Raw genomic sequence first — 16736 nt, 5'->3', positions numbered from 1 at the left:
GAATGGAAACCCAAACTATAATTTGAATCCTAACACTTACCCCTAACGCAAGTCATAACCCAAACCATAACCTATTCCTAAACTTAAATCTAAACCTAATTGAATTCAAGCCGTTACCTAACCCTAAGCATAACTCTAACTATACAATTAAACCCTATGTCAACTTCAACCTTAATCTAACCCTAATTGAATCCTAACCTAATCCAAACCCAAACATTTATTGAACCCTAATCCTAATTGAATTCATGTCCAAACCCTAAGCCTAATTAAACTTTAATCCTAATTTAATTGTACCCCTAATGTAATTGAATCATAAAAATAATTCCAACCCTGATTGAACTCTTATACGAACCCTGACTATAATTAAAACCTTACCATAATCAAATAGTAACCTTGATAATATCCCTTATCTAGACCTAATTAGACCCTAAACCATAACCTAAGACTAAAATCCAAACTTAATCTAACCATAATTGAAACCTAACCATATCCTAACCCTAAATTTAAATATAACCCTACAATTGAGCCCTAACTACAACTTGAACCTTAATCTAAACATAACTAAATCCTAGCCTAAATTTAATGCTCACCCTAATTAAACTCTAATCATAAATGAACTCTAATCTTGATCTAACCGTTACTATAATCAAATCCTAATAATATTTGAACCCTAACTCTAATTAACTATAACCTTAACTCTTAACTATAATCCCTATAATTGAATCTTAAACCTAACTGAACCCTAAAGTTAACTCTAATCATAGAAATAGACCCTACCTACAACTTCAACCGTAATTTAACCCTAATATGAAGCCTAACCCTTATTAAATCCTTAACCTAATTTAATACAACCCTCACCCTCAACATGTTATCCTAACCATAACCCTAATTAAACCTTAACTTTGACCTTAAAATCAAGATTTATTACATAATCCTAACCCTCACATGCTTTATCCTTAAACCCTAACCCTAACCCTAGTAACAAAGGTTCAGGGGATTACATCATGAAATTTATTATATAACTATATTTTGTAACTATGTTTTGAAGCTATTTTTCTTTTGAAGTTGTTTTTCTTTTGAATACATCACTAAAGTATATAATATTAATTGTCACAATAGAGAAGAATTTCATTTCTAATATTAATTGTTCAATATTTTACAAATATTTATAATTTTTACACATTTTAACTAATGCTAAATTCAAATTTCAAATAACATGAAAAGTGTTATTGTAATAATACTAATATAAAGCAAATAAATATAATGTTTGATTTTTATCTACTCACATTATAGAAATTTCCATAATCAAAATCCTAATATTAATCATTCTCATAATCAAAACCTCAATATTATTCATAATTCATAATTATAATATTTAACCCTAAACCTAACTATACATCTAACCCAAAACCTAACCCTAACCCTACTTATAATTTTAACCCTGACCCTGACCCTAACCCTAATCCTAACCCAAACACTAACTCTTATAGCTATCATCACGTACTATATTTAATTACAATCTTAAACCTAACCCTACATTAATACTAATGATAATTCTAACCCTAACCCTAACCCTAATTTTATGTATAATTAATAATTATAATCACTAAGATTAACCCTAATCCTTAGCCCAACACTAACTATAACCATAACCCTTGATGTAATTATATCATTAACCCTAATAATTATAATCTTAACCCTTATACTAACCCTACCTCAAACACTGACACTAACACTAACCCCAGTTTTTCTCATAATTAATAATTATAATCTTTAACCCTAAAGCTAACTATATATCTAACCCAAAACCTAACCCTTAACCCTAATCCCTCTAATTGAATGATAACCCTAAAATTAACTATAACCATAGATTTCAACCCTAAATACAACTTGATCCCTAATCTAAGCATTTAATTGAACCCTATTCTTAAACTTAACCCTTTTCGTCAATTATAACCATAATCGTATCCTAGCCCTAAAATTAACCCTAACCCTAATTGATCTCTAATCCTAACCCTAATCCAATCCAAACCCTAATCCTAATTGAAGTGTAATACTAATTTAACCCTAACCATAATTTAGTTGAATAACAACCCTAATCCTAACCATAGTTAAACTCTAGCACTAACTGTAATTGAACCCTTATAATATCCTAACCTTAAAATTAACCTTAAGAGTAATTATTATTGAAACCCTATTTTGAACCTCAACCATAACCCTAAACTGACCTTGATTGTAAATCCAACCTATGCTTGATGTTATCCCTAATCTTTATGCTAACATAACCCATAACCCTAATGAAATTCGAATGCTAACCTTCACATGAAGCTCTATTATATAGCCAAAAACCCAACAACGTGCTTTATCCTTAAATCCTCACCCTTCCTGAGTCATAACACTAACTCTAACCTTAATTTAGTTATAACGAGAACCCTAATCCTAATTAAACCCTATCCCTAACCCTACTACTAATTTTAATTGAACCTCAACCCTTACCCCAAGCATTATCCTACAATAATGACTCTAATCATTAGCTAAAACCAAATATAACTATCATTTTATATATAATACTATAACTCCCTCTAATCTAGGCCCTAACCCTAGCCCTAACCTGATAATGACCCAAAACTTAACTTTATATCTAATTATTAATTATAATCTTTAACCTAACTTATATCTAAATATTAATTATATATAACCTTATAATCCTAACTATAACCCTAACCCTAATAATAATTATAACCCTAACCCTAACCCTAATTCTAACCATAACCCTAACCCTAACCCTAATTTTATTATAATCATTAATTATAATCTTTAACTGTAACACTAATTATAATTATAACCCTCACCCTAACCCTAACCCTAATTATAATTCTAACCCTGACGCTAACCCTATTCTATCCTCGACCCTAATCCTAACCCAAACCCTAACTCTTATAGCTACCATCATGTACTATCTTTCATTGCAATCTTAACCCTAACTGTAATCCTAATCATAATTCTAACCCTAACCCTAACCCTAATTTTATTTATAGTTGATAATTATTATCTTTAACCATAACCTTAATTACAATCACTAACATTAACCCCAATCCTAACTCTTTACTCCAACCCTAACCCTAATCCTAAGTATAATACTAACCCTCATTATAATTATAACCCTAAGTATAATTATATCTCTAATGCAAAACCTAATCCTAAGCATAAACCTGACTATGAGATTAGTCATAACCCTAACCCTAACCTTCAACCAAATCCCATCATATTTTTTATTCTATCAAGATCATAATCATATCTATAATCATAGTTCCACCCCTAACCATAATCCTAACCCTTAACTCTATCCAAGATTTAAACCCTGAGCCTGATATTATACACTTAATAACTATAAAACAATATTATAGTTCCAAAATAAGAATATAATAGTATTATACTTATCATATAGAACTCTATTAATATAATATTACTAGTAAGACTATAAAAAATAATATTATAACTAAAAATAATTTAAAATAATAATATAATACATTTAAAATATTTCAAATTTTTATTATGAATATTATTTTCAATAAATTATAAAATAATATCATAATAATTAAAACAATATAAAATAATAATAATAGTTTATTATAATATTATTACACAAATGAATAGAAAATAATAATAATAATTTGTAATAATAATATTACATATTATTGCAACAAAAATTAATAATATAATATTATATAATTCTATTTTGAATTTTTTTGTTGTTTCCTATATTACGCTAGCAGCGCCTATTTTTATATATACCCCATTGAATGGACAGATAGATAAAGTGCCTAAATTGAATTTTCTATCCATGATATTATTCTATGATCGTGCCAATCATTCTAAAATATTCCCGCATAAAACTTTTAAGCAAATTATTATGTTCTATACTTTGCCACCGCGGGAGTTCTTAATATTTTGGTTGTTATACACCGAATTGGTGAGTGGAAATTCGTCAGCTAATAAAACAATATTAAAAATCAAACAGCAAAACAATATTATGTGAATTTATAAGTTTATTATTTATCATCTTCCTTACAATTTTAACAGTTGTGTTTCTCTAGGAAGTTAACATTTGAAAATGTTTTCTAAATTAATTATTTAGATCATTCTCATAATTTTAATAGTTGTTTTTTATAATTAACATCAGATTTTTTTAAAAAAATTTGTGAAATATTTTTCAGTTATAAAGAATCTTTCTTATAACACAAAAATAATTTCATATCATAAGATTAAACATAAATAATTTTAAAAATTCATAAAACCAGTATATTAAATTTCTAAAAAAATAATTAGAAAAATCAATAAAATCTTCTAATTGATTAAAAAATAAATAAAGATAACTAAGACTTTAGTTAGTAAAATAGTATTATCTAGTGACCACTGTGAATAAGAATTAAAAAGGTAAAAATTAAGAAAAAAAACAATAAATATAATGAGATAAATTCAAATTCAAATTAAATGCAATCAATAAGAACAACCAATAGTTTAAGTGAAGGTCGAATATTTATAGATAATTTTAAAAAGTTATAAAAATATTACAAATGGTTATTGATCCAGTTAATCCTCTTGCTTAATTATATACTTAATGCTCGAAGTCTTTTTAATATAGAAGTAATGATAAAAATATTTATAATATAAAGTCACATTTTCCAATTACATCGTCAGAGGAGATTTCAAAATATATTTTGTGGATTATCTATGCTCAACTATGCAAAATCCTACCATGTAGATGTAATATCATCATTGTGGTGACTAGGATCCAATTATAACTACCGATCGCACTCAACACCCCAATCCAGAAGAGAAATATGAAAGACATTACTATTTAATGCTATCGTATTTCCACAATCCATACCAATACAAGCAATAAGACTAGATAATATTATTATATTAATTATATTTATTTAATCTATACCTTAGGCTATTTATCTAAATGCAAAATCAACCAATGGATATAAACGTGATTTTAAATAAAAAATTTAAAATTATTCTTTTTTCCTCTTGTTCAATATATTCCTATCCAAAGACAATTTAATATATTTTATTGTTTTGCATTTCAATTACATTCATTTCAACCATTTTTTTTTAAAATAAAACGCAAAGCATAGTCTAAACATTATATTACAATACTTGAAATATTGAACATTATATTAGAATACTTCAAATATTTACAATCATATTTGAGAAATATTATGGTAATGAAGTTAAGGAAGATATTTAATTAATTAAATCGTCATATAGGGTCAAGAATATTCTCAATTGCAAGGTTGCTCCCTTACCTTCTATGTACCTAGGTCACTCTCTCGCTAGTGGTAAGGTTGATAATTTGATTTGGTTGGTTCTTTTGGAGAGAATTAAGAGAAAATCGGCTAGATGGAAAGGAGCAGTTCTTAGTAGCATGGAGAAGCTCCCACCCTTCTTTCACATTCCTTCTTCTTATGCTAACATGTTGGAGAAAATCCAAAGGATATTTCTCTAGGATAAAGGGTACCAATGCAACAAAATTTCCCTTGTGGACTAGAAGAATGTCTTTTATACCAAGCATGCTAGGGGGTTTAAGTATTAGAGGATTCTGATACCTTAATGAAGCACTATTGGCTAAGATCAAATGGATACTTATTTCAAGGCATGCAAACTGGACATGAGTGATGAGAGATAAGTATCTAAATGGAAAAGATTTATAATTCTTGGACTTAGATGTTGTTCCTAGATGATCTCATATGAATAATCCCCTCAAAACCCATGATCTGTTTCATAAAGGTATGATCTAGCAATCTAGGAGTGGTTAGAACATTTAGCTTTAGAAGGACCCTTGGGTTTCCCCCATCCCTCTTTAATTTGAACTTATTTGTGAGATGATTGAAGAAGATTTTTCCATGAGCCTTGGAACCCTCCTCAGTGATTACTGGGTCCCACATTCTTCACCTATGGAGTTGAGATTCATTGCTCATGAATTTACCCAATAGAAAAATTGTGTGGTGGAAGGGCTTCTCAAAATCCTTAATTTTGTTAGGTTTTATAGGAGAGAAGATGATGATGTGCTTGTTTGGGTACCCTCAAAAGATGAAAATTTCATGGTTAAATATGGCTATTGGATTTCCTCACCCTCTTTAGTGCCTATGTTCAGATGGTACTACATTTAGAGAACAAAGATGATACTCAACATTTCTTTGTTCTGGTGGACGGTCTGTCATGGAAGAATTATAATAGTTCATAATTTGAAGAGGCGTGGCTTCCAAATGGCCAATAGATGCCACAAAGAATATTGTTTTCATGATTCTCCTTGATTGGATCTAGAAGAAAGCTACCAAGGATAATCTAATTAGTGGGAATGTATCTTCCCCTCACCCACTAAGGAGCTATGGTGGCAAAACTTTTTTCTAATTGGATGGAGTTTATGGAAATAGCACAATAACAATTTTTTTGGAGAAAGGACATGTAGATGGGAAGTAATTACCAAAACGATCATTTCTAATGTCAAGGAGAATATGGCTTATTTTGTGAAGAGGAAATAATCTCTCCCACCACTTCCTATGGACTGAGAGATTTCTAGACTATGGGATATGGAGTTGATTCTTTTTGGCTTCATTGCCCCACTATTGGATTCTATAATTCTATCAAACAAAACCTCCCAACACCAGTTGGTTGAGGATAAATTTTGACATATCATCTAGGGGCAATCTGGCTCGTGTAGGAAGGGATGGAGTGATTAGAGACTCACGTGGTAGCCTCATCCTTGCCTATGTGGTAAATCTAAGAAAGCAAACTTCAAGCATATGGGTTGACCACAACCAAGGAAAAGGAGCTCAAGTGTATCATTACTTAAGGTGACTCAATCAATTCTATCATGATGCTGAGAAAGGCAGTGAAACCAAATTGCCAAACTAACCCTCTCATCACCAAATATCACAATTTTCTTACCTTACTACGAGACATGAAGTTCCACCATGGGAGATGGGAAGGCAAATATGTGGTGAACAAGCTAGTAGGCATGGGCATTTATGTTAATGAATTAAAAATTTGGATTCACTTGTAGGAAATTTTAGTGGAGGTTTGTGCCATGATCGTGAAGGAATCATCAATTAATGATGCATAACATGCCAAAGTTGGCTTTTTTGTACTTTCCTTTCTTGCCCTTTCCCTTATTTTCTATTCAAGTTGACAATATTTCAAAATTATTGATGGTACTACCTACCACTATATTCCCCAAGCTTGTCACTTTTTCAACTTGGTTTCCTATCCTATGACTATGGGTGGCAATTTGATTTAGATCAAACCCAATAATTGCTTCAAATTTAAGAATAATGGGGAGATATGGGACAAGGTGATTAAAGGGGATCTAGATAATTATGTTGAAATTATGAGTAACCATGACCCTAAGCTCTTTGTTCATTTTGTTAAATCTTTGAACAATGGGAACATGAAGATTGGTAGTATTACTTTCTTTGTTTTGGCAAAAGACTATTGTGAAGGTGATAGGGTTGGTCCTTGATGGTGTGTTCTTTTTCGAAAAACCCAAAGGGAATTACAAGGATAACTCTGATTAGCTCTTTCAATAGGAGAAGGAGTTTCAAGCTTCAGAGTGGCTATAATAAGGAGGATCTCCCTATAATTTGGAAGGATATGACTCTATTGATAATGAAGTACTTTTCCTTGGATGGTAGGAAAAGAAGGTTACATATGTATATTTTTTCCATGCTAAACATCTTCAATATGGGGTAAGAATTAATTTACCCTTCTAGTATATGTCTTCTTTAGCTCATTCTATTTGCAAAGCCTTTGAAAAGGATAAACCACCTCTCCACCATGGTCTCATCTAGAAACTGAATAACTTACACCTAGATTTATTCCCCTATGGTGGGGTTCACTCCATTGCACATGGGTCTACCTATTATCTCAATCTAATTATTGACCTTATTTTTACCCCTTCTAATTATAGGGAATAAATTATGCCTCACTTTGGCTCTAAAATTCCCACTAGGAAAAGCCCTACTAGGATCAGGATTTGGGTGTTTACTTTGATATGCAACAAAATGTGGTTAATGAGATCATTGATGATTTTGTCTTCATGTCTTAGACTCCTTAGATATTTTGGGCTCAGATTGGTCCCCTACTAAAATTTAAGAAAACTATATTCCTCCCCCCCAAACCCTCCTTTACCTAGTAATTCCAACTCTCAAAGAACCACTTTAACTTTGGTAAAAATTGTGAAAGACCTACAAGAAGACACTCAAAGATAGGATGAGTTAATTAAAGAGATCTTCATGCAAATGGATGTGGCCATCAAAAAGATTAATTAGCTAAAGGTGTTAGCTGAGGCTAAGGCCAAGGTCAACACTTGGATTGATGAGTTAGATGAGGACAAAGTTAGGAAAACTATTGATGATCTTCTGGGCATTATGGGGTAGTGAAAAATGATAGGTGGATATTGTTGACATGACTCTAGGATAAAGAATGCAAGTAGAAAGTATGAGCTTGAAGAGGTCTAGAAAACCTAGTAGGCCCTTGAAATAAAATTTGAGGAGGTCAAATATTCTTGAAGGGATGTGGCTAGCAATGAAAATTCCTCCCTACAGGCTATCCATGATGAGATGGAAAGGAGAAGGGTGAAAAAAAGAAGACACATGGATTCCCTAGCCATGATCTCTAATCCAACTACTTCAACGGTTAAGGCCACCCATAACTCCATGCTAGTCTCCTCTAGTAATGTGATTGGATTAAGTAAAAATATCTCTTTTTATGATAAGTGCTTAGTTTTTGCCAAGACCAGTAGGACAAGGATAACTCCATGCAGTAGACCATCACTTTATGTATGTGATAAGGAATAGTTTTGTGTTTTGGTGGACCCTTTTTTTTTTATGTTGGTTAGTATAGTTGTTGGCTCTCTATTTTCCCTACTCGATAGTTTTTGTATTTTGGTAGGGGGTTTATTTGTTGGTTGTGCATCCCTCATGTCCTCTTAGTGTCACTTTGTGGTTATGTAATGGTATGTACCTATCTCACTTTTATTAATAAAAAAATAAATATCAACAAAATAGAAAAATAAGGCACGAGCTTGAATCAACCTACTAAAGATATTTCAAAATATTTGAATCCTTCATATCCTTTTGCATGATCTACTAATGACTATTTATGACCTCTTTAATAATATCGGCCACATCACCAATAGTCTTAAACTAGTTATAGGTCCTTGAAGAACAACCTTACACCTTGGACAAAACATGATTCCCAAAATCATCAGCAAGATCACTAGCCTCCACCTTCGCACCATCACTTTTTAATTTTTCATTCCCATCGGGTCATTTAATTTAACATGAAAAGACCACTAGCATTCCTTTAAAGAACCTCTTTACTAAAATTAGCCACAATATTATTCTTGTTGTTTACTTTGGACAATAAACCTTCTGGAGAGATGATTCTTTTTTCTTCGTTCAACTTCAAATGCTTCACATCATTGGCAACAACTTCAAAAATATCTAGGATTTCTTAGAATCCTTATTGTTTGTACCCTTGTTCCCCATTAACAAAATATTCTTCACCTTGTTAGAGAGGTACAAAAGGTTATTTCTAATATCCAAAATTGATCTGACCACTCAATTAAATACGCTTGTCTAGCCATCAATAACATTTGAAAATAGCATCTTTACATCCTTAAATGGCTTCGAGTAGATTTCCCCAGGGATATCCACCTTAGCACCATCATGGAAATAAAGAATAGGCTATAGGTCATCCTATTGAGGTTCCAAATACTTATCTTCTACCATCCCTTCCTAGAATTATTATCAAACACAAGATTTTCATCATCCACATTCAAACTTACCCCCACTTCAACACTGACCCTTTTGGATTTGTTAGCATAAGGATCCTTCTTACATTTACAAGGGTCAAAGGGATCCCCAATATCACTAATGAGGCTCATCCTAGACATTTTCTCATTTTGAGAAGTCCCTAAGACATCTTAAAATAGGTTAGGGCTAATGGATGATACAAGCTTATCCTCATTGTTCTTAGCTAGAAGAGAGGGATATTTCTTGAATTTCTTCTTGGACAAGGGATTATTTTTGTTACCAATATGATAGAAAGCCTCTTCATCTAATACCTCATCCATAGAGTTAGTAGACATATTTCAGTAATACACTATAATATTTTGGGCAAACTCTAATTTATGTATCTCCACGGGGTGCTTAAGGATAATGGACATAACCTATACACATTTCATGATGAGGAGGATTAAGACTTCATGGTGGATTAAGGAAGAATTATTTCTATGCTCATGAATGTTAGGAATAAGATAGCACATAATGTAAAATAGAAATGAAACCCAACACCCATAATGAAAGTGATTAAGAAAAAGAAAAATAATGCCCAAATAAACTAGAAAAATTCATGTCTAGCAAAAGCTACTTCATAATATCTTGAACTATCTCTATCTAGAATTTTTAATATAGTGTCATATATTTCATGCCTATCCAATTTATTTCTTATTTGAGCCCTATTTTGGCATGTATGACCTCCCACCTCTGGTCCCATTCATCACAACTCAATTCCATATGTCATTTCAGCTTCTCCTTCTCATGTTGGAACTGAGGTCCCAATTTGAGGCACCATTTGAGGGAGAAAGGTGCCTAGGGTGCTCTACTCCTAGGAGAAGGTCACCTAAGGTGCCCCGATCCCAAATGTTTGGCCCCAAATTTAAATCAGAGCAAGATTGGCTAGGTTGAGTTGGAGATATTTTCATATGTCAACCTCCTTCAATATTTTGAGCTGGAAGTTCTTAGGAAAGGTATATAAGAAAGGTATTCCCCCTCATTTAAGGACTAATATGTATCTAAAAATCTTGAATCATGAGCTAAGCACAAGAGGAGAACTATAGGAAATTTAATTCAAGCATTCAATACTTTTCATCATACCATAATCTTCATTGTGGTAAACGTCAACAACCTTCATGCAAGCATGTATTATTTATGTCCATTTAGGTATTTTATGTGGAGTCATGTTATTGAAAACATTCGTAATCGTATATAAAAAGAAAAATTAAGGTAAAAGACACTTCCATTATTTGATCTAGCCTCTTCCATATATCAACTTGCTTTCCTTTCATGCATAGTTAAATTTAGTTTGAAGGTTGATTCTAAAACAAGGTTTTACTTAGGCAAATCCCTTTTTACCCAATATTTTTCTCTTTTCAGTTGTGTAGGAATACGTGGCACACCTATGGAAACAAGTACAAGCTGATAATTTGGAGATTTGTAGTTTCAATTTGTTGGAGCGGAATCTATCTGTAGTGAACAAAGCACAATGTCCCAATATCAAGAGAAAACCGATCTAGGTACCCTAGTCACTACACTTTTGCTTCAAATTTTGACTATGGTTTGTTTCTATTTTTGTTTCTTATATTATCTTTTAGAATTAGGTTCTCACTCTATCATAGCTTTGCACACACACAAAATGTCATCTTCTCACCTTTACTTTCATTCTTCTTACTAATTTGCAAAGTCATTTCTATGTAACCCCAAATAGGGACCATTGAATCCAAATTTTGCTTACTTGACTGTCTTGGTCCAAGTGGATATTCTCCCTCTTAGTGTGACCAAAATGGAATATAGGCCTAAGTTTCTTAGTTTTCTAGTGAACCCTATTTCCCACCCATTATATTTTTGTAAACCCAATTCTTGTTACATTACATTAATTCTAATTTTAGTTTTTAGATTTGATTTAGGTGTCCTACATTGTACATAATGGAATTCACTAAATTCGATTGGTTTTGTATTTTACATATGATTATATTTATTCTTAGTTACATTAATTAAAATCATGTGTTAGATAATTATTTCTTTCACTTCATGTTACTTATTATCATTCATAGTACTCTTGCATATGGCATCATTAGAATTTTTAAAAAAATCCTAATAGTTTAATATTTTTTAATGCAATTATCCATGTTTTTGATTAAGATAAATGGGTTTTATAGGGACTTGAAACCCAAAGTTAGAGAGAAATACAAAAAACTAAATAGTTGTAAACCAATAAAGAAATTATCCATGTTGTGATGATATTCTTAAGAAAATTTATAGCATATGTGGATGATATAACTACTTTTGTAGAAAGTGATAATCATTGAGATGATATTGAAATGAATAACACTTGTACCTTCCTTAGGGTATCTTTTGTTTGTGAGGATAAAGTCCATAGTCAAAGATCCTCTCCTCACAAAGATTCCTTCGTGCAAGAGGGACAAGCTAAATATGTTAATTTAAGAACTTCAATCACTCTCAATCCTCCTTATTCCTCTACATCTCTTTGCTATGAAAATATTCTAAAGGAGATGATACTATGAACTTTATTCACTATCTATCCCCTAGCATAGAATTAATCAAAGATGAAGATATAGATGACCCTCATTTAAAATCTAAAATAGTGTACATGACTAATGATGATAGAAAGGAAAATATTCTTACTAAGAATATTCCTTATTTACCAAGTCATTCATTTGCTTGTCACGTTATCTTTACAAAACACATTTTAAAGAAATTTATGATAAAGGTGCTTCTTCTTTGAAATAAAAAATATCATATGAGGTTTGCTATGATATAACTTCAAAACAAGGATATAAAGGATAAGGACTTCAAAAACATGGACATTGAATTAAGGTCCTTATAAATCCTCTCTCACAATCTACTAGAGAAGGTCTATTATATCCTCATTCATCCTCTTAAATATCTACAGAAGAATCTCACGAGGTTTAAATTTTTAAGGAGTACTTTGCAAAACATATAAACTATTGGCCTTCTAGAAAGTCTTCTTCATCACACAATCCTCTTACTTTTTTATTGACTCTTTTACCATAGAAAATAAAGCCTTCTTTATGTTCACTTTGGGATCAAACAAAGGTTGCCATCATGTCTAGAACATCAAAAACCATAAGATCAATTATCATTTCATAAAAATGGAACGATACAAAAATTGGGTCAAAATTGTTGAGGACACAAAAAAAAGACAAAATCAAGGGGTTAGCTAAAATTTCTCTACAATTTGGAGTAAAACAGAGTGCACCATTGGGCTCTTAAGGCTTGATAACCCTAAAATTGCCTGTTAATTTGTCAAAGTTAAAATTTGGTGATTTCTTTGCAAATGTTTTTAAAAATTTCTATTTCCTGAAAGCTTTCTGTTTTATAAAGTTTCTACTTTTAGAAAAAAATTTCAGAAAAATTAAATTTTTGGAAACTTTCTAGTTTTTATAAATTTTCTATTTTTAGAAACTTCCTATTTTCAAAAAAAATTCTTTTAAGAAATTTTCTCTTTTTTGTAACCCATCAATCTTTCCAAATGTTAATTAACATGTCGTTGGGTTTTGCCCATAACTTCCTCATACAGAGTCAAAATGGGGAAAACAAGATATCATTGAATATCTAATTATGACATTGGTATGATTTTGTAGGTTCTTTGATTAGATTTTGCACCAAGTTTCTATATTAGGCCTCTAAAGTTAGCCTTTAGCTTTGTTCTTCTAGGGCCATACCCTGCATTTATTGACTCTTTTTTTTTACATATCATCAAAAAGATATAGGAGCCCTCTATCTATATCTATAATCAACTTTTCATAAATATTCACCAGGTACTCACTACTTAGTGATCTCAGTTTTTGTCATTTCTCAATTTTGTGATTCCTTAGCCTATACAAGTACAAAAGGATTCAATTTTCGTGTTGTTGGGGGATATAACCATCATCTTTTAGATTCATATATTTCTTTATACCTGTCATAATGCTGCATCCTCCTATTGAGAAACTAACTCCTCATAACTATCATATTTTGAAGACTACAATGACTAGATTGTGTTAGTCTAGGGGTTAATGGTCTTGTTTAGATCAAACCCATCCCAACTTGACTAGTGAGTTTGACATAATTTAGCATAGGGACAAGATGGATACGCCTATGGGTTTTCTTGGCCTACAAGTTTAAGACAATCACTAGTTCCATATTGATTTCTACACTACTCCTAAGGCTATGTGCCTCAAATTAAAATTTTTTTTTGGGGGCATTAATGAGTTTTGTGCACTTTAGCTTGAGATAGATTTGGCATCATTGACACTTGAGACATTTACTTGCATTTCCTTTCATGGAGTTGTTTTAGCTTTGGCTACTTCATTTGTTTCTTCCCAAAGAGAGGAACGATATCATAAACAAGTATGTCCCCTGATCAATTTTATATCTCACCTTGCTAAGTATTTTGGGGAAAAAATAATTTGGAAGGACCATCAATTTAGGAGTCTAATTTTGTAAGTGCAAACTGATGAAAATTCTCTATATTTTAATGTGAAGTAAAAATATACTCTTTCTAGCATTCATTATTTTGAACCAAAATTTTCCCTTATCCAATATTTTAGAAGATTACTGATCCTCACAAGCCAAATGGGAGATAGATTATGTAGATACAACATGCCCAAATAAAGGTTCTACTATAGGGACTGGCATACCTACAAATTGAGGATGACAAAATTTGGAATTGTTCCTGTTGAGAGCCATCAAGGCTCATTAAAACTTATTACTCTAATAATATTAATATTTACTTTTTAATTTTAAATTTATTTTACTTATTTAAAATTTATTTTATAATTATTTTAATAGATATAATTTTAAAAAATAATTATATTCTTTTTTAGAAACATTGTTTATCTGAATAGTAATTGTACAAAATAAATTTCAAGATATAAACTAAACTATACCACTAACTATATTTAATAATCTTTAGCTAAATAAAATAATAATATTAATTAATATTATAGCTATAATGTAACTGGTTAAAAATTTATTATTTTTTCAATGAGAAAAATTATAAAATATTAAAAGAATGTGATCAAAGCGTTTTTTTTTATAACTAAAAAATTGAAAATGAGATCTAAATAAAGTGCAGTTTTAGGTGAATCAAATTCTTGAGCTTAATATAATAATTTGCAATTTTCTTTCAAAAAGGTTAAGAGTAATGCTTTAACAATCAATGACTTATTTTCAAGATATTTTGTATATATATATATATATAAATGCTCTACAAATAAATTAGACAACAATGATATTAAAAAATATTTTTCAATCAATGATTTCTTGACTTTGAATTCCACTTTAAAACACATACATAAAACTAACATTTGAACTCCACTCTCCAATTTCTTTTTATGTTTGAACTGGTTAAAAAATAGTTTCAAGAAAGTTAAATGCAAATTAAAACATACCATGAAATCATTGTATAAATCTGAAATGATGTGTCACATGAAAATAAGGTGACCAATATGTGTATATATCCATATCCATGTCTGTATTTATACACAAAGAGAGAGGAAATTAAATAAAACATAGATATGTCATAAATTAAATTTAAGTCACACTAACATATTTATTGATATGTATAATATTATAAAGTAATAAGTACAATGATCCAAATTCCTTATAATATTACACAATCATATCTATTATTTTTTCCATTTACAATTTATTACTATGATAAATTTAATTTAAAAAAGTTTTGTACTTTGAAAAACAGCTACAACAAATAAAATTGCTCAACAGAATTTTTCAATTTCATAATTTCTTATCCATTATAAAATTCACTATACAATCCCAAACTAAAACAGATCAAGCAATAAATTGATATTAAAATAAATAAAATTGTCATTCTATTTTTAAAAAATTATTTTAAAAAAATGTTTGATTTATACTAGAAACGTTGAAAATGAGTAGAAACACTGGCATGTTAATTAAGTATAGGAACTTTGCAAGATGCTGGAATGAATTATATTTTGGCTAAACTAAACTTTCTATCCATATAATAGCAAATTCCATGATTATGCGCATAATTCTAAAATATTCGCTCATAAAACCTTTCTTAATATTTTGGTTATAACACACCGAATTAACAAAACGATATTATGCCAATACAAATTTATTATTTATCATCTGTTTCTGGTAGGAGTTAAACAGCTGAAATTTATCGTTGTATGCAGAGTTTTAATAGTTGTTATGGAAAAGTTGATATTAAATAAATAATTTGTGAATTTGTGAAATAATTTTTTTAAGGTTATAAATTTTAAAGATTTTCTTATAACACAAAAATGATTTTCTTGGTAAGATTAAAGATAAATAATTTTTTAAATTGATAAAATTAACAATGTAACATATCAATTTAAAAAAAAAATAATATATAGAAAAAATAAGTATTATGTAATGACAAGTATCAATAAGAATTACAAAGATAAAATAAAGAAGAAAAAAATAGGTATAATGAAAAATTTTAAAATTCAAAATAATGCAATAAGAACAATCAATATTTTAAGTGAGGGTTGAATATTTTAAAATAAATGAAAAAAAATGAAAATAGTGCAAATTGTGATTGATGAGAGACTTAATCTTCTTAGTGATTATATACCAAAACACCACATATTCTTTCCAAAACTTCTTATACTATAATTTCTAACATTGTAAATTTCATAGGTTGATTATTATTAAAGAGTGTGAAAAAATATTTACATATATTTAAGTATAAATATATACTTAAACCTGAAATTTTTTTTAATATAGAATCAATAATAGAAATATTTATAACATATAGGATTCTCAGGTATGGTTTGTTCAACTCATAATTTAAAAACATCAAATATATGATGCTTTAATAAAGCAACCGCTTCGCTCAATGTTTGAAGAGAGGAT

This window comes from Cryptomeria japonica, chromosome 7 (assembly GCF_030272615.1).
Source record: "Cryptomeria japonica chromosome 7, Sugi_1.0, whole genome shotgun sequence".
NCBI classification, from domain to species: domain Eukaryota; kingdom Viridiplantae; phylum Streptophyta; class Pinopsida; order Cupressales; family Cupressaceae; genus Cryptomeria; species Cryptomeria japonica.
The sequence above is the reverse complement of the archived record's forward strand: the minus strand, read 5'-3'. Positions refer to the sequence as shown.